The 22,394-nt window shown below is 46.1% G+C and overlaps 1 long non-coding RNA gene across 1 annotated transcript in view; it reads right to left on the bottom strand.

Annotated features, from left to right (window-relative positions):
- Positions 1-5,090: 5,090 nt before the first annotated feature.
- The window catches only part of LOC140203985 (uncharacterized), a 45,334-nt gene continuing 28,030 nt past the window's right edge, over positions 5,091-22,394 (bottom strand). The window contains exon 3 of the long non-coding RNA XR_011887479.1: positions 5,091-6,117. This is a non-coding gene — a long non-coding RNA (uncharacterized lncRNA). The remainder of the gene's footprint in view (positions 6,118-22,394) is intronic.

The following is a 22,394-nucleotide window of genomic DNA, read 5'->3' as shown; positions in this document are numbered from 1 at the left end:
AGCTCCACATGAACATGGCATGAGGGTAACATACCAGCAAGGGACTCAAACCGGCTGCCACACAAAAAAAAATAGAGGACAGGAAGGATAAGTGGATCAGTGCTTGGGCTACACCTATTCAAAATATACAAAGATTACAATTTAAACATGTTTAGATCCAGTTTCTCGTCCAGGTAGTGTATGATGTGCTTCCAAGCCCGTCAAACCTGCACACATGGGGCAAGGCAGAGTCATCGGCATGCCCACTGTGCTCCAAGCGAGGAACCCTGGAGCACATCCTCAGCGGCTGTGCAAAGGCACTTGGTGAGGGACGGTACCGGTGGAGGCATGATCAGGTCCTGAAGACCATCGCTGAAGCCGTCAGCACAGGAGTTGAGTGGGCGAAGCGGTCCCGAACCTCCAAGCAGACCATTGCCTTTGTCAGAGCTGGGGAGCAGCCAATACCTGCCAAAAGAACATCTGCAGGCATCCTGACCTCTGCAAGGGACTGGCAGCTGTTGGTGGACCTCGAAGAGCAGCTGAAGTTCCCCAACCATATCGCAGCCACCACCCTGCGACCTGACATTGTCCTAGTGTCTGAGTCTACTAAGCAAGTGGTGCTGCTGGAGCTGACCGTCCCATGGGAAGATAGCTTAGAAGAGGCCTTTGAAAGGAAGCTCTCCAAGTACGCAGGACTGGTCAGCAACTGTCAGCAGACTGGATGGAGAGCGAGGTGTCTCCCAGTGGAGGTTGGTTGTAGGGGATTCGTAGCCCATTCTTTAGTTAGAGCCTTCAGCAATTTGGGCATTGAGGGAGAGAGAAAGAGGGGAGCCATGGAGTCATAAGTTGCTAGCCATCTGGACACAAGCTGGGGTCTGATCAGCCCCGGCTGGGTCACCTGGAGGAGTTTGTATGATGTTGAAAGGCCCGAAACACCTGATGATTCCAGGAATATCACTGAAGATGTGTCCAGAGGCGTCAGTAGATGTATGTACACAGAAAGAGGGTAAATATATGGCAGGTGTAGCCACACATGGGTAAGTGCCAGTGTATCCACATCTTGCTGCATCTGATTAAAATATAAAAGGCATTATTTGAATTCAGATTTATTTATCAAGTGTACATTCACATACAGTGAAACGGGTTGTTTGGCCCAACAAACACACCCAAGGATGTGATAGGGGCAGCCCACAAGTGTTGCCACGTGTGTGTCTCACAATGTTCAGCAGAATACAAACCACTTCAAAGCAGAATGTACCAAGCAATAAAGCAACAAAGGCAAAGCAAGCCCCTTTTCGCCCACCCACCCACGTACAGTACACAGTCCTCCAACCCCAGCTCAGGCCAGCTGCATGGACTTGCAGGCACTGGGTTTGATTTCCCCAAAGCACTCGCAGAGAATCGGGGCACCAGCCATCAGACCTCGACTTCTGGATTTCCAATCAAGCTTCAGACTTTGATCTTTGGTATCGACCCAGGACTCGCCAAAGACAATGAATGAGCAGTCTGAATAAAACCCAAAATGCAGGCCTCAGGCCCTGGACTCACTGGTGATGGGACACCGAACACTAGGCCTTGAGCTCCAAACTCACTGGTGATTGGAACTCAAACACTAGGCCTCGAGCTCTGGACTTGCTGGTATTGGGACCCTGAATGCTAGGCCTCGAGCTCTGGACTTCTGGTAATGGGGATGCTGAATACTAGGCTTCAAGCTCCAGACTAGCCGGTGATGGGACTCCGAGCACTAAGCCTTGAGCTCCAGGCTCACTGGTGATTGGAACTCGAACACTAGGCCTCAAGCTCCAGGCTGGCTGGTGATGGATGTCAAACACTAGGCCTTGAGCTTCATACTTGCTGGTATTGGGACCCCGAACACTAGGCCTCCAGCTTCGGACTCGCTGGTGACGGGACCCCGAACACTAGGTTTTGAACTCTGGTCTATTCGGATACCTAGAGGGTCACCAGCCCATGGTTCTCTTTCCCTTATGGAACTCCAATTCTGGAACATGTTGATGACTCCAGTCTTCATCTTCACCTGACATCTGACCATGTCCATGTCACTGAACTTTGAAAGCAGCACAGAGGCTGAGTCTCTGGCCCGTGCTCTAATCCACCCACATCTCTGTCCCTAAACCCTAATCTGATCCCTAACTTCCCTTTCTGTCTCCAAAACCATCCCTACAAACCTAAAAATACTTCAAAAACAACTGTTGGAACCATAGACCGCACAGAACATGATGGAGGCCGGAGCTTGGCACCATCTTGACTGGAACTTTATTCTGCATTGTGGAAGAATGGAGAAGATTAAACTTCCAAAAGAGTCCAGAGTATTGTTGTATGCTCATGTCTGAAAGCACACAAGTGTAGCAAGCGGTGGTGAGGGGAAATGGTACATTGGTCTTCAGAGGTCAGGGAAAATATTAAATCAAATACTAAGCACTTCCCCCATGATCATCATCAGCACATGAAATAACAAGATAGAGTCCTTAAGGTGAGATCATTGGTTGTGGGAACATCTCAGTGGATGAGTGTGTTTACCCACTTTTGTCCAAGAGTCTGATATCTGAGGGGTAGTAACTGTTCTTGAACCTGCTGATGCACCACAGGGATGTGTGCTTAGCTCCCTGCTCTACTCGCTTTATACCTATGACTGTGTGGCTAAGCACGGCTCCAACACCATGTACAAATTTGCTGATGACACCACTGTTATCAAAGGTGGTGATGAATCAGCATACAGGAGGGACGTCATTGTCAGCAAGACCAAGGAACTGATTATAGAATTCAGGAAAGGGAAACCAGAGGTCCATGAGCCAATTTTCATCAGAAGCTCAGAGGCGGAGAGGGTCAGTAACTTTAAATTCCTGGGTATCACTTCTCAGAGGACCTGTCCTGGATCATCATATAAATGTAACTGTTAAAAAAGCACGGCAGTGCCTTTATTTTCTTAGAAGTCTGTGGAGATGATGATGATGATTATGAGGACACGCAGTCCCCTTTTATTGTCATTTAGTAATGCATGCATTAAGAAATGATAAAAAATGTTTTTCCAGAATGATATCACAAAAACACATGACAAACCGACTTAAAAACTAACAAAAAACACATAATTATAACATATAGTTACAACAGTGCAAAGCAAGACCGTAATTTGATAAGAACAGACCATGGCACAGTAAAAGTCTCAGAGTCACTCGAAAGTCCCATCATCTCACGCAGACGGTGAACCTCCAGCGTCACAAGAGTTGGCATGACATCAAAAACTTCGACAAACCTCTACAGATGTGTGGTGGAGAGTGTATTGACTGACTGCATATGGAAACACCAATGCTCTGGAACGTCAAATCCTACAAAAGGTTGGCCCACTACATTATGGGTAAACAATTGAGCACATCTACATGAAACACTTTCATAGGAAAGCAGCGTCCATTATCAAAGATCCTCACCACCCAGGCCATGCTCTTTTCTCGCTGCTGCCATCAGGTAGAAGGTACAGGAGCTTCAGGACTCGCACTGCCAGATTCAAGAACAGTTACTACCCCTCAACCATCAAACTCTTGAACAAAAGGGGTTAACTACACTCATCAGCTGATATTTCCGGCTGAGACCCTTCATCAGGGTCTTAACTGATGAAAGGTCTCGGCCCAAAATGTCAGCTCTTTATTCCTCTCAATGGATGCTGCCTGACCTGCGGAGTTCCTCCAGCATTTTGTGTGCTTGCTCTGGATTTCAAGAATCTCTTGTGTTTGAAAAGCACAGTTGTTTTTAATCAATCTGGCACAGGCCTTGCACTCAAAGAGATTCACTAGGATAATTCCAGGGATAAATGAGCTAAGATTAATCCTGCTTCCATTTTCTGGTGTTCTATTGCAAGAGATTTCAACCACGGCAGTGAGGAGGCCTTAGTACAGTTGTACAGGGCTGTAGTGAGATTATGCCTAAAGCAGTACCCAAGAGTGCATGTACCTGCCTTAGGAGTGTAATAAAGGGCTACCAAAAGTCTGCTGAGATGACAAAAGCAGACTGATTTAAAGGAAAACTCCTTAATTCCATTATAAATTCTTTGACAAAGTAACAGGGAAGCGCGGATGCTGTGGACATGGACCTTAACGGCTTCATTCAGGAAGATGAAGCACGTGAATGAGAAGACAAGGACCATGTTGATTGGATCCAAAGGATACAAGGCATGGAGCGCAGTGGAGAATTGGTGGGAGAGAAGCAGTCAATGCCACATGTACGGGACGTTGCCTCGCCCGTGAGGGATGAACGAACGGGAGTACAGGACATTACATTAGGGAAGTGAAGACAGAACAGTGGCGTGGCAGGCATCATTAACCAAGTGGAGTGGATACAGTGAGCCTGCCCGTCTCACCATTCCTCAGTGCGAGGGGGCACTGTCCACCGAGCTGGTCCCCAGATTTTAAAATTCTAATGAACATTGGAGGAAGTCTAGATAAAATTTGCAAGACAAATTCCCGGGGTGAGCAATCTGTCCCATCATGAAAGGCAAACAAAAATCTTTTTTGGATATATTTTTCAGAAGGGTTACGGATAATCTTATTGAAAGACAAGATCCAAAGACAGCTCAGGTCCTTCAGCCCACGATATTGTGCCAAACCTCTTAACCTATTCCACGATCAATCTACCCTTTCCCTCCCACAAAGCCCAAAGCCCTCAATTTTTCTTTCATCCATGTAACTATCCGAGAGACTCTTAAATTGCCCTCATGTATTACCCTCAACGACCGCCCTCGATGGTGTGTTCTCTGTAAAAAAGCTACCGCTGATATACAGGATGAGGTAGATGTTGAGATGTTTCCCAGCTGAGAGAGTCTCGAGGGGATATGGTCACAAGATGAGGGGACTCTCACTTAGAAGTGAGTTGCATAGGTGCTGCTTGTCCAGAGGATGGCAAATCTCTAGGATTCTCTGGGTGGTTAGGGTATTTAGTAGGGAAGATAAATCTTTGGAAGATGGAGGGATTGAAACCTGTGGGGAACTAACACAGGAGAGGAATTGAGACCTGGGACAGCCCAAGGCCGATCTAATTGCAACACACACAAAATGCTGCAGGAACTTGCTTTCCAGCTTTTGCAGAAACTCTTGTGCTTATGATCTAGTTGCATTGTTGGGTGGGTAGCCAAATCCTGTTTGTATTGTCATGGGCTCCTTTGTCCATTGCAAGAGATTTTGGACAATAGTCATAGTCATAGTCATACTTTATTGATCCTGGGAGAAATTGGTTTTCGTTACAGTTGCAACATAAATAATAAATAGTAATAGAAGCATAAATAGTTAAATAGTAATATGTAAATTATGAAATAAGTCCAGGACCAGCCTATCAGCTCAGGGTGTCTGACCCTCCAAGGGAGGAGTTGTAAAGTTTGATGGCCACAGGCAGGAATAACTTCCTATGACGCTCTGTGCTGCATCTCGGTGGAATGAGTCTCTGGCTGAATGTACTCCTGTGCCCACCCAGTACATTATGTAGCGGATGGGAGACATTGACCAAGATGGCATGCAACTTGGACAGCATCCTCTTTTCAGACACCACCGTGAGAGAGTCCAGTTCCATCCCCACAACATCACTAGCTTTACGAATGAGTTTGCTGATTCTGTTGGTGTCTGCTACCCTCAGCCTGCTGCCCCAGCACACAACAGCAAACATGATAGCACTGGCCACCACAGACTCGTAGAACATCCTCAGCATCGTCCGGGAGATGTTAAAGGACCTCAGTCTCCTCAGGAAATAGAGACGGCTCTGACCCTTCTTGTAGACAGCCTCAGTGCTCTTTGACCAGTCCAGTTTATTGTCAATTTGTATTCCCAGGTATTTGTAATCCTCCACCATGTCCACACTGACCCCCTGGATGGAAACAGGGGTCACCGGTACCTTAGCTCTCCTCAGGTCTACCACCAACTCCTTAGTCTTTTTTACATTAAGCTGCAGATAATTCTGCTCACACCATGTGACAAAGTTTCCTACCGTAGCCCTGTACTCAGCCTCATCTCCCTTGCTGATGCATCCAATTATGGCAGAGTCATCAGAAAACTCCTGAAGATGACAAGACTCTGTGCAGTAGTTGAAGTCCGAGGTGTAAATGGTGAAGAGAAAGGGAGACAAGACAGTCCTCTGTGGAGCCTGTGGACAAAGAAGTCAAAGTACGGTTAGACAGGGCCGCAGTAGGAGCCCAGTTCCCTAAGGCTGTCACAATCACTACCCATTAAATGCTCCCAATGGCGTGCGCCTCAAATAGCCTCTGACAACTGTCCAGCTCCTGGCCTTCACGTGTGGCTCAGCTACTAAACCCGACAGGAGAAGGGGCAAAGGCAGGTTACCGTTGTCTTAAAACCAGTCACTTCGGCCAGAAGGGGCTCATCAGCTGTGGTTGGCAGCTCATCCAGGGGAAGGAACACTCTGATCTCAATCTTCTGCTGCCATCTGGCTATACCAACTCATGGGGAAGGTTTCGGGAGTAAACCCTGATGGGAAGGATCCAGAGCTGGAGGCCCTAAGGCAGTCCTGTGTTGAACTCAACACTGACTGGCAACTTCTGGTGCCAAACCGTATCAACCTCTGCCATTCCTTTGGATTCATCAGCTCTGTGGAGAGGGGAACCCTGCTGTCGGGGCAGCACCTTGCTCTCCATGTTGTACAGTTCACATAGACAGCTGTGATGCAATATCCGAGGTTGTTCCTGACCAACAGAGGACTTCAAGTGGGAGCCGATCCGGAACAGTGTGTGCAGTTTGGTCACCTCACTCAATAACAGATATCACTGCTCTAGCAGGAGTGCACTGGTTTACCAAGCTAGCAGTATTGATGTATATGGAGTGATATGGTCAACTAGCCCAATATTCAGTACAGTTCAAAAGAGTTAAAGTATCTCACTGAGTTGAGCAGCTGCTTGCTTTGGTACTGAGAGCCCTTGCACTGAATACACAGGCTGGTTCCAGCGGGGCGACCATCAGAAATGTCTACAGACAGTGGTGGACATGGCCCAGTCCATCACAGGCAAAGCCCTCCCCATCACTGAGCACGTTTACAATGAGGCACTAGGGCCAGTCAGTCAGCGAGTCCAGGGTTTGCTCCTGAAAATTAAAGTCCTGAAGTCTGAGCTCAGTGGCCGGAGCCTGCAGGCCCAGAGGCCTGGCCTGGAGTTGGAGGACTGTCCATTAGGGTGGGTGGGAGAAAGGAAAGGGACTTGCTTTGTTGATGGACACAAGAGATGCTGGAAATCCAGAGCAACACCAACACAAAACGCTGGAGGAACTCAGCAGGGCAGCTTCTATGGAAATGAATAAACAGTTGTCGTTTCAGGTCAAGATCCTTCATCAGGGCTGAAAAGGAAGGGGGAAGATGCCAGAATTAGAAGGTGAGGGGAGGGGCATGAGTACAAGCTGGCTGGTGATTGGTGATGCCAGGTGAATGGGGGAAGAGGGATGAAGTACGTAACTGGGAGGTGATAGGTGGACAAGGTAAAGGGCTGGAGAAGATAGGAGAGGAGAGTTGATCACAGGAGAAAGGGAAGGAGGAGGTGAGAAGAGAAAAGTAAAGGGAGCCTGACAGGGACATCTAAGAGGAAGAAAGGGGAAGGGGGGAAAATTAATGTAAGTTAGAGAAATGAATGTTTTTGCTATTAGGGTGCAAACTATTTAGAAAGAAAATGAGGTGGTGCTCCTCTAATCTGAGAGTGGCCTCATAACACAGTAGAGGAGACCATGGACTGACATGTCAGAATGGCAATGGGGATTGGAATTAAGATATTTGCTCCCCCAGGAAATCCTGCCTGTCACTGACGGAGCAAAGGTGCTTAACAAAACAGTCCCTCTATCTACGTTGGGTCTCACCAATGTAGAGAAGGCCGCATCAATTGGATACGGGAGATGACCCCTAAAGGTTTGCAGGCGAAGTGAAGAGGTCCTGAATGGAGATGAGGAAGGAGGTAAATGGGCAGGTGTAGCACCTCCAGCACTTGCTGGGATAAGTACCAGGAGGGAGATTTGTGGGGAGGGATGAATGGATAGGGGAATCATGGAGGGAGCAATCTCTGCAGAAAGCAGAGAATTTGGGGGGGGAGGTAAGGATGTGTTTGTTGGAGATGGAAGAAGTTGCGGAGAATATCAGATGTTGTGTTGGATGCGAAAGACCCTAAGATGGCAGGTAAGAACAAGAGGAGCTCTATCTTCATAAAAGCGGCAGAAAGTTGGGGTGAGGGTGGATGTCTGGGAAATGGAGGAGATGTGGGTGTGGACAGCATTGATGCTGCAGAAAGGGAAATGCTGTTCCCTGAAGGAGAAGGACACCTCCGATGCTCTGGAAATGAGTGCCTCATCCTGGGAACAGATTCAGTGGAGACGAAGGTACTGAGAAAAGGGAATGGGATTTTTACAGGAGACAGAGATATCGAGAAAGGGGAGAGAGCTGTCAGAAATGGAGCAAGTGATTTTAAGGGCAGGGTGGAATTTGGAGACAAAGTTGATGAAGCTCAGTATGGGTGCATGAAGCAGCACCAATGCAGTCATCAATGTAGCACAGAAAGAGTTAGAGAGTCAGAGAACACTACAGGTCAAAAACAGGCCATTCAGCCCATCTAGTCTGTGCTGAACCATTAACCAGCCTAGTCCCAATGACCGGCACCCAGACTGTACCCCTCCTATTCATGCTCCTATCCAAATTTCCCTTAGATCTTGAATTTGACCTCACATCCACCAATGATGCTGGCAGCTCATTCCACACTCCCACCACCCTTCGAATCAGGGGTTCCCAACCTTTCTCGGACTGCGGACCGGTTTAATATTGACAATATTCTTGTGGACTGGCCGACGGGAGGGGTGCTCAAGTAGGGTTGCCAACTTTCTCACTCCCAAATAAGGGACAAAAGTAGCAGTCAAATACGGGACACTTGTATTCACCCCGAGAAAGACTACCATGACCATGAAGCCTTGCGCGGGCACCTGTGTGCGCACGCGTGTACGTGCCGATTTTTTTACTACCAATCGGTTTCGGCTTAATCTTCCCGATTCTGTTAAGTGAAACTACACTGTACATACATTATTTCTACTTTATATAGTCTGCGTGTTTATCATATCATTCCTGCTTTTACTATATGTTAGTGTTATTTTAGGTTTTGTGTGTTATTTGGTATGATTTGGTAGGTTATTTCAAGTTCGACAGTGTGTGACAGGGAATGAGGAAAGGTGCAGCTGACTCATATCGTTTCATATCGCCAAATCATATCGTTTCCTCGCGGCCCAGTAGCACATGCTTTGTGGCCTGGTGGTTGGGACCACTGCTTTGAATGACAAAGATCCCCCCCACTCCCCTCTCCTTAACCCATAACATCTAGTTGTGATCTCACTCAGCCTCAGCGGAACAAGCATTTAGCCTATCTATACCCCTCATAATGTTGCGTACTTTGTATCAACAATCTGGATGATTAGTTGTAAACAATAACGTGTAGGATCGTAAAGAGAAGTTTTGGTCCATCAGCCTTCAAAAACCAATGCACTGAGTACAGGAGCTGCGATCACAAACAAGAGAAAATCTGCAGATGCTAGAAATCCAAAGCAACACACACAAAAGAATAAGCAGTTGACATTTCAGGTTACGACCTTCAGGACTGATGACTTGAGGACCTGAGTTATAGGGAGAGGTTGAATCGGTTAGAACTTTATTCCCTAGAATGTAGAAGATTAGGGGGAGATTTGATTCAGGTACTGTAGATGACAAAGGACTCATTCCAATCCCTGCGGCACTCCACTAGTCACAAACCTCCAGTCAGAGAGACAACCATCTACACCCACTCTTTGGTTTCTCCCACAAAACCAATGTCTAATCCAATTTATTACTTCATCTTGAATGCTGGACATCTGAACCTTCTTGACCAACCTCCCATGCGGGACCTTGTCAAAGGCCTTGCTAAAGTCCATATAGACAACACCCACTGCCTTGCCTTCATCAACATTCTTGGCAACTTCCTTGAAAAAACTCTAAGATTGGTTAGACATGACTTAAGCACACACAGAGCCATGTTGACTATCCCGAATCAGTCCGTGTCTATCCAAATACTTATATATTTGGTCACTTAGAATATCTTCCAACAACTTTCCAACTACTGATGTCAGGCTCATCAACCTATAATTTCCTGGTTTATGTTAAGAACCGTTCTTAAACAATGGAACAGCATTAGCTATCCTCCAGTCCTCCAGAACCTCACCAGTCGTGAAAGATGATTTAAGTATCTCAGCTAGGACCTCTGCAGTTTCTGCACTTGCCTCCCACAGGTTCTGAGGGAATACATTGTCAGGCCCTGGGGACTTATCCACCCTAATCTGCCTCGAGACAGCAAGCACCTCCTCCTCTGTCATCTGTCTGTATTCCATGACCTCTCTGCTGCTTTGCCCCACACCTATAGGCTCGGTGTCCAACTCCTGAGTAAATATAGATGCAAAAAGTCCATTTAAGATCTCCCCCCTCTGTTTTTGCTCTTTGCATGGATTACCATACTGATCTTCCAGAGGACCAGTTTTGTCCCTTGCAATCCTTTTGCTCTGAATATATCTGTAGAATCCCCAGGATTCTCCTCACCTTGTCTGCTAGACCAGCGGTCCCCAACCACCCGGCCGCAAAGCACGTGCCACCAGGCCGCAAGCATGTACTACCGGGCCGCAAGGAAACGGTATGACTTGGCGATATGAATCAGCTGCACCTTTCTTCATTCCCTGTCACGCCCACTGTTGAACTTGAACGCATGTGAGGACATCAGTAACCCAAGACGTGCAAAGGAATGGGTCCGTGACCCATTTGTGAATGTCCCCGGTGAATCATCCATGTCAGCACGGGAATAAGATCAACTCCTCAAGCTTGCAAATGACGGCGGGCTGAAAAGCATGTTTGACATAACATCTCTGCCGGCATTCTGGATCAAAGTCAAGGCTAAATATCCTGAGATAGCCATGAAAGCACTAAAAACGTTGCTTCCATTTCCAACATCATATCTCTGCGAAGTGGAGTTTTCTGCAATGAATGCAACGAAAACTAAACTGCAGAATAGACTGGACATAAGGACCCCCTTCGAGCAATGCTGTCTCCCATCACCCCGCGATAGGACCGTCTTGTTGCAGGAAAACAAGCCCAGGGCTCCCACTGATTCAGCGATATTGGTGTTACCATGATTTTATATGTTCATATGAGGAAAATATGCACTGTGTGTTTAATATCCAAACGTTACTTAGAATGTTATGATGCTATTGACTTATAAGTGACATAATTCAGTGGTCCCCAGTGTCCGGGCTGCGAAGAATGCAGCAGTACAGCAGTGGCTGGGACGCACCCAGCACACCTTTAAGAAAAAAGCCAAAATAAACAAGCTTATTAATTAGGTACCGCACGGCACGTAAATGTCAGCCCAGATCAGAGGCAACGTCCCACCGCCGTACCGCTGCATTCTTCGTGGCAATGTATCGGTCCACGGCCCGGAGGTTGGGGACCACTGTTATAATTGACTTATCGCTATATTCATGTGAGGAAAATATGCATTGTGTGTTTAATATTGAATTCATTAGATAAACCCTTTTAGAAACGAAATTGAGTGTATTAGGCAGTTAAAAGTGACTTATATTTGACTTATCACCTATATTCCGGTCGTGATTCACTCACTCCCCCCCCCACCCCACCCTCAGTCGGTCGGTCCGCAAGAATATTGTCAATATTAAACCGGTCTGTGGTGCAAAAAAGGTTGGGGTCCCCTGTGCTAGAGCAACCTCATGCCTTCTTTTAGTCCTCCTGATTTCCATCTTAAGTGTTCTCTTGCATTTCTTATACTCAAGTACCTCATTTGTTCCTACCTGCCTATACCTATTATGCATCTCCTTTATTTTTTTCTTAACCAGAGCCTCAATATCTCTTGAAAACCGAATTTCCTTCAACCTGTTACCCTTGCCTTTTATTCTGACAGGAATATGCAAACTCTGTACTCTCAAACTTTCACTTGTGAAGGTCTCCCACTTATCAAGTACACCTTTGCCAGAAAACAATCTGTCCCAATTCACTCTCACCGAATCCTTTCTGATACCATCAGAACTGGCATTTGTTGTATTTAGAATCTCAACCTGAGGACCAGACCTATCTTTTTCCATAATTCCCTTGAAACTAAGGACATTATGATTACTAGGTGCAAAGTGTTCCCCTACACAAACTTCTGTCACTTGGCCTGACTCATTCCCTAACAGGAGATCTCGTATTGTGCCCTCTCTCTTTCGGACTTCAATGTGCTGTTTAAGGAAGGTTTCCTGAACCCATCCAGCCCTTTTACCGCTGTGGAATCCCAGTCAATATGTGGAAAGTTAAAATCACCTACCAACACAACCTTATGCGATCTCTCTACAAATTTGCTCCTCTAAATCCTGTGGACTGCTTGGTGGTCTATAAAAGTATGACCATTAACATGGTGGTACCTTTCTTATTCCCGAGTGCCACCCATAACTCCTTACTAGTCACTCTGTCCTGACTGAGTAGTGCTGCGACATTTTCCCTGACTAGTAATGCCACACCTCTCCCTTTAATCCCTCACACTCTATCACGTCTAAAACAGAATTCCAGAACAGTCTTGTCCTGCCCCTCCTGCAACCAAGTCTCACTAATGGCTTCAGTGTCATAATTCCATGCTCTAGCTCATCTCTCTTTCCTACAATACCCCTTGTATTGAAATATATGCAGCTCAGGACATTAGTCCCACCATGCTTGACCTTTTAATTCCTGACGTTGTATGTAAGCTTATCATCTTTCTCCACAACCACTCCACTAAATGTTCTGGTGTTCAGGTTCCCAACCCCCTGCAACTCTACGTTAAACCCTGCACACTCTCACCCCACCACCCGCCCTGCAGCACTTGCAAACCTTCCCACTAGGATATTAGTCCCCCTCCAGTTCAGGTGCAAACTGTCCCTTCTGTACAGGTCCCACCTTCCCTGGAAGAGAACCCAATGACTCAAAAAGTTGGGGAGCAACATGGACCATCCCACATAGCTAATGAAAAGGCAGGCACAGCCGGGGCCCATGGCTACACCTTGAGTTTGGAGAAAGTGGTAGAAGCCAAAAGAAAAATTGTTGAGTGTGAGGACCAGCTCCGCCAGACTAAGGAGGGTGGTGGTAGAGGGAAACTGGTTGGGTCTGTTGTCAAGAAAGAAGTGGCGAGCTTTAAGGCCTTCTTGATGGAGAATTTAAATGTACAGCAACTGGACGTCCATGGTGAAAATGTGGCAATCAGGGCCAGGTAATTGAAAGTTGTTGGGGAGATCGAGAGCTTGAGAAGTGTCACATTTGTAGGTGGGAAGGGACCAAACCAAGGGGGATAAAATGACGTTGAGGTATGAGGACATGAGTTCAGTGAGGCAGGAGCAGGCAGGGACAATGGCCCTACCTGACAGGAAGGCTTGTGGATTTTGGCAAGAGGTAGAAACGAGCAGTGAACTATCAGGTTGGTGGCAGTGGCTAGGAGATCTCTACAGTTGCTGAGGTTGGAGACAAGGTCCACTGGTCCCGAATGGGGTCCTTTGTTCTGCCGTTTGTTGTGTTCTGTTTTGTTATGCTCCGTGTTGCTCTGGCCAGCATTGTCGGCATGCTATGTGGAATGTGTGGTGATGCTTGCAGGCTGGCCTGTCGAATGGTTAGGGCGTGCTGGTTGTTAACGTAGATAATGCAGCTCACTGTATGTTTCAATGTACAGTACATTGACGAATTACATCCGAATCTGACTCTGAAACTAATTACTGGGTTCAATGAGACAAACAAAACTGGCCAAAGCGAGAATAGCCGAAGGGTAAGGTAATCTCCACAAGTTAGTTTCCTTCCCTCTGCCAGTGGCTGGGAACTTACCACAAGCTGAACCCTTAACCTGAAGATTTTCTACATTCCTGAATGACCAGAGACAAAAGAACAGCATTAACAATTTGCCCGTTGGGCCTGTTCTGCCATTTGACTAGATGGCTGATTTATTTTCCCTCTCAAGCCCATACTCCTGCCTTCTCCCCGTAATGTTTGACACTGTTATTTCAATCAAGAATCTATCATCTTCTGCTTTAAATATATCCGTGACCCGGCCTCCACAGCTGAACGTGGCAATGAATTGCACAGATTCAACGCCCTCTTGGGTGAAGAAATTCCTCCTTTGATTCTGAGAAGTCAGAAACACGGCAGACTGTCCAAGATGGGAGAAACTCCTGAGGAGGCAGCTGCACCAGGCATGGCTGCAGTGGGGCTGATTCCTGCAGCGGGGCTGATTCCTGCAGCAGAACTACACCGTGTCCGGAATCTGTTGGCCAAGAACAGCGGGAGAGAGTTCACTGTAGCCAGAGCAGAGAGGGATGGTGTAAACAACGATTGGAATAGTGTAAACAAGGATGGTGACCGGGGGCTGAACCTGTCAATACGTTGAGGGAGGACTGTTCCATTCCAAACCTTATCCTACAGCGCCCTTGGGGTACATACAGATGGGGTAAGTGCAAGCATCTTTTCCCACTGAGATTGGGTGAGAATAGAACGTGAGGTCATGGATTAAGGGGGAAAGGTGAAATACTTGAGAAGAATCTCCTTCACACAGTGAAGTTTAAGAGCAGTTTGGGTAAGTACATAGGTGGCAGGGCTATGGTCCAGGTGCGGGTAGATAGAGTAATAGTTTGGCATGGCCTAGATGGGCCAAAAGGCCTGTTTCTATGCTGTGGTATTCTAAGACTTTAAGCCCAGCATTGTATTGAAGCAATTACAAAGCAGGCACGGCAGCAGTTACATTTCATCAGGAGCTCAAAGAGTAGAACAACAAAGACATGCAAATTTCTACAGATGTGCCATGGAGAGCATTCCAACTGGTTGCAACACGGTCTGGTATGGAGGGGCCACCACACAGAATTGGGAAAGAACTGCAGAAAGTTGCAAACTCAGCCAGCTCATCAAGAGCACTGTCCTCCTCAGCATCGAGGACATCTTCAAAAGCTGATGTCTCAGAAAGGCAGCATCTATCACTCAGGGTCCCATCACCCAGGACATGGCCTCTCAGCAAGGAGGTACAGGAGCCTGAAGGCCCACGCTCAATGAATCAGGAACTGCCTCTTCCCCTCTGCCATCTAATTTCTAAATGGATGTTGAACCAATGAACACTACCTCACTACTTTTTTATTTCTGTTTTTTTTATACTACTTAGTGTAACAGTTTTTTCTCTATATTTGTTTGTTATGTATTTCATTGTACTGCTGCTGTAAAGTTAACAAATTTCACCACATATGCCGGTACAGGTGTCCCCCGGCTTTTCGAACGTTCGCTTTACGAAATCTCACTGTTACGAAAGACCTACATTAGTACCCTGTTTTCGCTAACAGAAGGTGTTTTCACTGTTACGAAAAAATCAGCGCGCAATAAAAGGCAGCGCACGCCCCGAGCAGCCGCTGTCCCCCGGATTCGGAACGGCATTGCTTTAACACGTGCCTGTGAGCAGCCGTTTGCAAGATGAGTTCTAAGGTATCGGAAAAGCCTGAAAGAGCTCGTAAGGGTGTTACACTTAGCGTAAAACTGGACATAATTAAGCATTTTGATCGTGGTGAACGAAATAAGGACAACATGAGTTTGGCTTGTGGAAGCTGACGAACATGATGTTGAAGAGGTTTGGGCATCCCATGACCAAGAACTGACAGATGAAGAGCTGATGCAATTGGAAGAAAAAAGGATAACAATGGAAACCGAATGAGTAATGATAAAGTACAACTTTAATTTTGAAAAGGTACGTAGGTTTAGGGGATATTTGCAGGATGGTGTGAGTGCTTACAAAGAACTGTATGATAGAAAAATGCGCGAGGCTAAGCAGTCAAGCAAGCCTTCCACATCAGCCACAGCAGACGACGAACCTCGACTTTCAACATTGAGGCGGAGAGCCATAGGAGAAGATGAGCTGCCTGCTCTAATGAAAACAGATGACGAGATGACACCCCAGTGTCCCACCACCGCAACCCCCGGGCCGTGGACAGATTCCGATTTGCGGAAATGCAACGGTAGCCGGGAGACACAGCACATCTTTAAGAAAAAAAGCCGAAATAAACATGCTAATTAATTAGGTACCGCCCGACACGTAATTGTCAGTCCAGATCAGAGGCGATGCAGTCAGCAATCGGCACTGATGTGGGCCGACAATTACGTGCCGGGCGGCACCTAATTAATTAGCTTGTTTATTTCGGCTTTTTTCTTAAAGATGTGCTGTGGGCCTCCCGGCTACCGCTGGACCCCTGCATGCTTTGCGGCAATGTATCGGGTCGCTGCCCGGAGGGTGGGGGCCACTGCACCACCCAAACTCTGACTCAGCCTAACACACCATCATCAGTGTGCTTGGCACTGCCTTCCCGATTCCGGGAAGTGATCCTACACTGTACATACATTATTTCTACTTTGTATAGGCTGTGTATTTTTACGTGTTATTTGGTATGATTTGGCAGCTTCATTGCTTAAAGCTTACTGGAGAGTGCTTGCGCCGTGTTTTTGCCGACGGCACTTGCGTGAGATTTTCACTACGGAGAACAGTGCAGTAATGATTGTGGAAAAGTATTTCTACTTTATATAAGCTGTGTATTTATCATATTATTCCTTTTACTATATGTTACTGTTATTTTAGGTTTTATGTGTTATTTGGCATGATTTGGTAGGTTATTTTTGGGTCTGCGAACGCTCACAAAATTTTCCCATATAAATAAATGGTAATTGCTTTTTCGCTTTATGACATTCCGGCTTACAAACCGTTTCATAGGCACGCTGTACCTTCGAATGGCGGGGGAAACCTGTAATATTAAACTTGATTCCGATTTGGAATCTGGTTTACTGTATTTACAGTTTGGAATTGGAATTTGTTCATTATTGTGAAAAGCCTGTCTTGCATACCGTTCGTACAGATCAAATCATGACACAGTGCACTGAGGTGAAACGAGAACAAAGTGCAGCAGCTGCAGAGAAAGTGTAGTGCAGTTTCAAACTACTGGATCAATGACCAGGGGTTCGGTTAGGAGATGGTACCTGCTGGTCAGTGCAGATACTGGATCAGGACTGGGTCTTCAACATGGCCAGAGAGTAGCCGGGAGGCTTTCACAGGATTCCTGTCAGGGGTGTGTGCTCAGCCCACTGTTCAATCTCTGTATACACAAGACTCTGTGGCTAGGCATAGTTCAACTACCATCTATAAATTTGCTGACCATACAACCATTGTCAGTAGACAATAGGTGCAGGAGTAGGCCATTCGGCCCTTCGAGCCAGCTCCGCCATTCACTGTGATCATGGCTGATCATCCACAATCAGTATCCAGTTCCTGCCTTATCCCCATAACCTTTGATTCCACTATCTTTAAGAACTCTATCCATCTCTTTCTTGAAAGCATCCAGAGACTTGGCTTCCACAGCCTTCTGGGGCAGAGCATTCCATATATCCACCACTCTCTGGGTGAAAAAGTTTTTCCTCAACTCCGTCCTAAATGGCCTACCCCTAATTCTTAAACTGTGGCCTCTGGTTCTGGACTCATCCATCAGCGGGAACATGCTTCCTACCTCCAGCGTATCCAATCCCTTAATAATCTTATATGTTTCAATAAGATCCCCTCTCAGCCTTCTAAATTCCAGAGTATACAAGCCCAGTCGCTCCAATCTTTCGACATATGACAGTCCCGCCATCCCGGAAATTAACCTTGTGAACCTACGCTGCACTCCCTCAATAGCAAGAATGTCCTTCCTCAAATTTGGAGACCAAATCTGCACACAATACTCCAGGTGTGGTCTCACCAGGGCCCTGTACAGCTGCAAAAGGATCTCTTTGCTCTTATACTCAATTCCCCTTGTTATGAAGGCCAGCATGCCATTAGCTTTCTTCACTGCCTGCTGTACTTGCATGCTTGCTTTCAGTGACTGATGTACAAGAACACCTAGATCTCGTTGTGCTTCCCCTTTTCCTAACTTGACTCCATTTAGGTAATAATCTGCCTTCCCGTTCTTACCACCAAAGTGGAAAACCTCACATTTATCCACATTAAACTGCATCTGCCCACTCGCCCAGCCTGTCCAAGTCACCCTGCATTCTCATAACATCCTCCTCACATTTCACACTGCCACCCAGCTTTGTGTCATCAGCAAATTTGCTAACGTTACTTTTAATTCCCTCATCTAAATCATTAATATATATTGTAAACAGCTGCGGTCCCAGCACTGAACCCTGCGGTACCCCACTGGTCACCGCCTGCCATTCCGAAAGGGACCCGTTAATCGCTACTCTTTGTTTTCTGTCAGCCAGCCAATTTTCAATCCATGTCAGTACTCTGCCCCCAATACCATGTGTCCTAATTTTGCCCACTAATCTCCTATGTGGGACTTTATCAAAGGCTTTCTGAAAGTCCAGGTACACTACATCCACTGGCTCTCCCTTGTCTATTTTCATAGTTACATCCTCAAAAAATTCCAGAAGATTAGTCAAGCACGATTTCCCCTTCGTAAATCCATGCTGACTCGGACCGATCCTGTTACTGCTATCCAGATGTGTTGTAATTTCATCTTTTGTAATTGACTCCAGCATCTTTCCCACCACCAACGTCAGGCTAACTGGTCTATAATTCCCTGTTTTCTCTCTTCCTCCCTTCTTGAAGAGAGGGACAACATTAGCCACCCTCCAATCCACAGGAACTGATCCTGAATCTATAGAACATTGGAAAGTGATTACCAATGCGTCCACAATTTCCAAAGCCACCTCCTTAAGTACCCTGGGATGCAGACCATCAGGTCCCGGGGACTTATCAGCCTTCAGACCCAACAGTCTATCCAACACCATTTCCTGCCTAATATAAATTTCCTTCAATTCATCCATTACCCTAGGTCCTTTGGCCACTATTACATCTGGGAGATTGTTTGTGTCTTCCCTAGTGAAGGCAGGTCCAAAGTACCTGTTCAACTCGTCTGCCATTTCCTTGTTCCCCATAATAAATTCACCCGCTTCTGTCTTCAAGGGCCCAATTTTGGTCTTAACTATTTTTTTTCCTTTTCACATAGCTAAAGAAGCTTTTACTATCCTCTTTTATATTCTTGGCTAGTTTACCTTCGTACCTCATTTTTTCTCCGTGTACTGCCTTTTTAGTTACCTTCTGTTGCTCTTTAAAAGTTTCCCAATCCTCCGGCTTCCCACTTGTCTTTGCTATGTTATACTTCTTCTCTTTTATTTTTATACTGTCCATTACTTCCCTTGACAGCCACGGCCTCCCCTTACTCCCCTTAGGATCTTTCTTCCTCTTTGGAATAAACTGATCCTGCACCTTCCACATTATTCCCAGAAACACTTGCCATTGCTGTTCCACTGTCATCCCTGCTAGGGTATTGTTCCATTGAACTTTGGCCAGCTCCTGCCTCATAGCACCATAGTTCCCTTTGTTCAACTGTAATACTGACGCTTCTGAGTTTCCCTTCTCCCTCTCAAATTGTAGATTAAAACTTATCATATTATGGTCACTACCTCCTAATGGCTCCTTTACCTCGAGGTCCCTGATCAAATCCGGTTCATTGCACAACACTAAATCTAGAATTGCGTTCTCTCTGGTAGGCTCCAGTACAAGCTGTTCTAAGAATCCATCTCGGAGGGACTCCACAACCTCCTTTTCTTGGGGTCCAGTACCAACCTGATTCCTCCAGTCTACCTGCATGTTGAAATCCCCCATAACAACTGTAGCATTACCCTTGCGACATGCCAATTTTAACTCTTGATTCAACTTACACCCTACATCCAGTCTACTGTTTGGGGGCCTGTAGATAACTCCCATTAGGGTCTTTCTACCCTTAGAATTTCTCAGTTCTATCCATACTGACGCTACGTCTGCTGATTCTATGTTCCCCCTCGCAAGGGACTGAATATCATTCCTCACCAACAGAGCCACCCCACCCCCTCTGCCCATCAGTCTGTCCTTTCGATAGGACGTATACCCTTGAATATTCATTTCCCAGGCCCTGTCCACTTGAAGCCATGTCTCTGTTATTCCCACAACATCACACTTACCAATTTCCAACTGTGCCTCAAGCTCATCCACTTTATTTCTTACACTCTGTGCATCCATATACAATACTTTTAATTCATTACTCCCCTCACCTCCCATATCAATTCCTATTTCACTTGGCCATACTGTACGATTCCTTCTTGAGCTTTCTGCTCTGTTGATTCTGCTGTAGTAGAATCTCAGGTGGTGATGAGAGGGCATACAGGAGTGAAATATGCCAACTAGTGAAGTGGTGCCACAGCAACAACCTGGCATTCAACATCAGTAAGACGAAAGAGCTGACTGTGGACTTCAGGAAGGGTAAGACGAAGGAACACATACCAATCCTCATAGAGGGATCAGAAGTGGAGAGAGTGAGCAGCTTCAAGTTCCTGTGTCAAGATCTCTGAGATCTAACCTGGTCCCAACATATCGATGCAGTTATAAAGAAGGCAAGACGGCGGCTATATTTCATTAGGAGTTTGAATAGATTTGGTATGTCAACAAATACACTCAAAAACTTCTATAGATGTACCGTGGAGAGCATTCTGAGAGGCTGCATCACTGTCTGGTATGGGGGGGGGGTGGTGGGTGGTGGGGGGCTACTGCATAGGACCGAAAGAAGCTGCAGAGGGTGGTAAATCTAGTCGGCTCCATCTTGGGTACTAGCCTACAAAGTACCCAGGACATCTTCAAGGAGCGATGTCTCAGAAAGGCAGCGTCCATTATTAAGGACCTCCAGCACCCAGGACATGCCCTTTTCTCACTGTTACCATCAGGTAGGAGGTACAGAAGCCTGAAGGCACACACTCAGCGATTCAGGAACAGCTTCTTCCCCTCTGCCATCTGATCCCTAAATGAACATTGAACCCTTGGACACTACCTCACTTTTTAAAAATATATATAGTATTTCTGCTTTTTGCACGACTTTTAATCTATTCAATATGTATACTGTAATTGATTTACTTATTTATTATTATTTTATTTTGGTTTTTTTTCTTTTATATTATGTATTGCATTGAACCGCTGCTGCTCAGTTAACAAATTTCACGTCACATGCCGGTGATAATAAACCTGATTCCGATTCCCTCTTTCTTTCCAGCCCTACCTCAAACATCGACTATCCATTTCCCTCCATAGCTGCTACCTGACCTGCTAAGTTCCTCCAGCACAATGACCATGTGGAATCCAGGTTATGGTGCCAGAAATGTGGGCAATCTCTATGCTGGATATGAGAACCTGTCACTTAAGAGATAAACTGGGATTTGGAGTAATTGGTGCACATTTAATTTGGGAATCTGAAATTGGTATTTTGGGAGATAGACTGGAACAATTGGGGAGTCAGTTATTACCATCCAGCTCTTGAATCAAAGGGGATAACTTCACTCGCCCCACCACTGAAACATTCCCACAACTGATGGACTCACTTTCAAGGACTTCATCTCTTGCTTTTGATATTTATTTTCTTTTTCTTTTCTTTCTATATTATCATGTACTGCTGCTGCCGAGTTAACAAGTTTCAGTACACATGCTGGTAACAATAAACCTGATGCTGATTATTTCTTTCTTTTTGCATTCGCATGCTGGTTGAACATCCAAGTTGGTGCGGTCTCTCATTGATTCTATTATGGTTAATACTCTGTTATGGATTTATTGAGTATGCCCACAAGAAAATGAACCTCAAGGTTGTCTATGGTGACAGTCTGTTGCCTCCCTGGTGCCAGGGTCCGCGATATCAAGTTCTCAGTATTCTCAAGAGGGAGGGTGTCGTGGTCCATGTAGGGACCAAATGACGTGGGTAGGAAGAGTGAGGAGGTCCTGAAAGGTGAGTTCAGGGAGTTAGGCGCCAAGTTAAAGGACAGGACCTCCAGGATAGCAATCTCAGGATTGCTACCAGTGCCACGTGCAGGCGGGTTTAGAAATAGTAAGATAGTGCAGATCAACACTGAAGACATGGTGCAGGAGGGAGGGCTTCAGATTTATAGATAATTGGGCAGTTTTCCAGGGAAGGTGGGACCTGTTCCAGCGGGACGGTTTACATCTGAACTGGAGGGGAACAAGTATTCTTGCAGGTAGGTTTGCTAGAGAGGCTCCAGTGGATTTAAACTAAATACAAGGGGGGAGGAGAACCAGAGGATAGGAACAGGTATAGGGGAGAAGGAAGAAAAAGGAGATAGTAAAGTTGTTTGCACCGTTAGTGATAAACAGAGAGTAAGAGGTGGAAAATTTCTTAAATGCATTTATTTTAATGCGAGGAGCATTATAAGAAAGGTGGTTGAGCTTAGAGCGTGGCTTGATACCTGGAAGTATGATGTTGCAGCTATTAGTGAAACATGGTTTCAGGAGAGGTGTGATTGGCAATTAAATATTCCTGGATTTCATTGCTTCA

This window comes from Mobula birostris, chromosome 10 (assembly GCF_030028105.1).
Source record: "Mobula birostris isolate sMobBir1 chromosome 10, sMobBir1.hap1, whole genome shotgun sequence".
In the NCBI taxonomy this organism is placed as follows: Eukaryota; Metazoa; Chordata; class Chondrichthyes; order Myliobatiformes; family Myliobatidae; genus Mobula; species Mobula birostris.
This window is presented reverse-complemented; position numbering and strand designations above follow the sequence as displayed.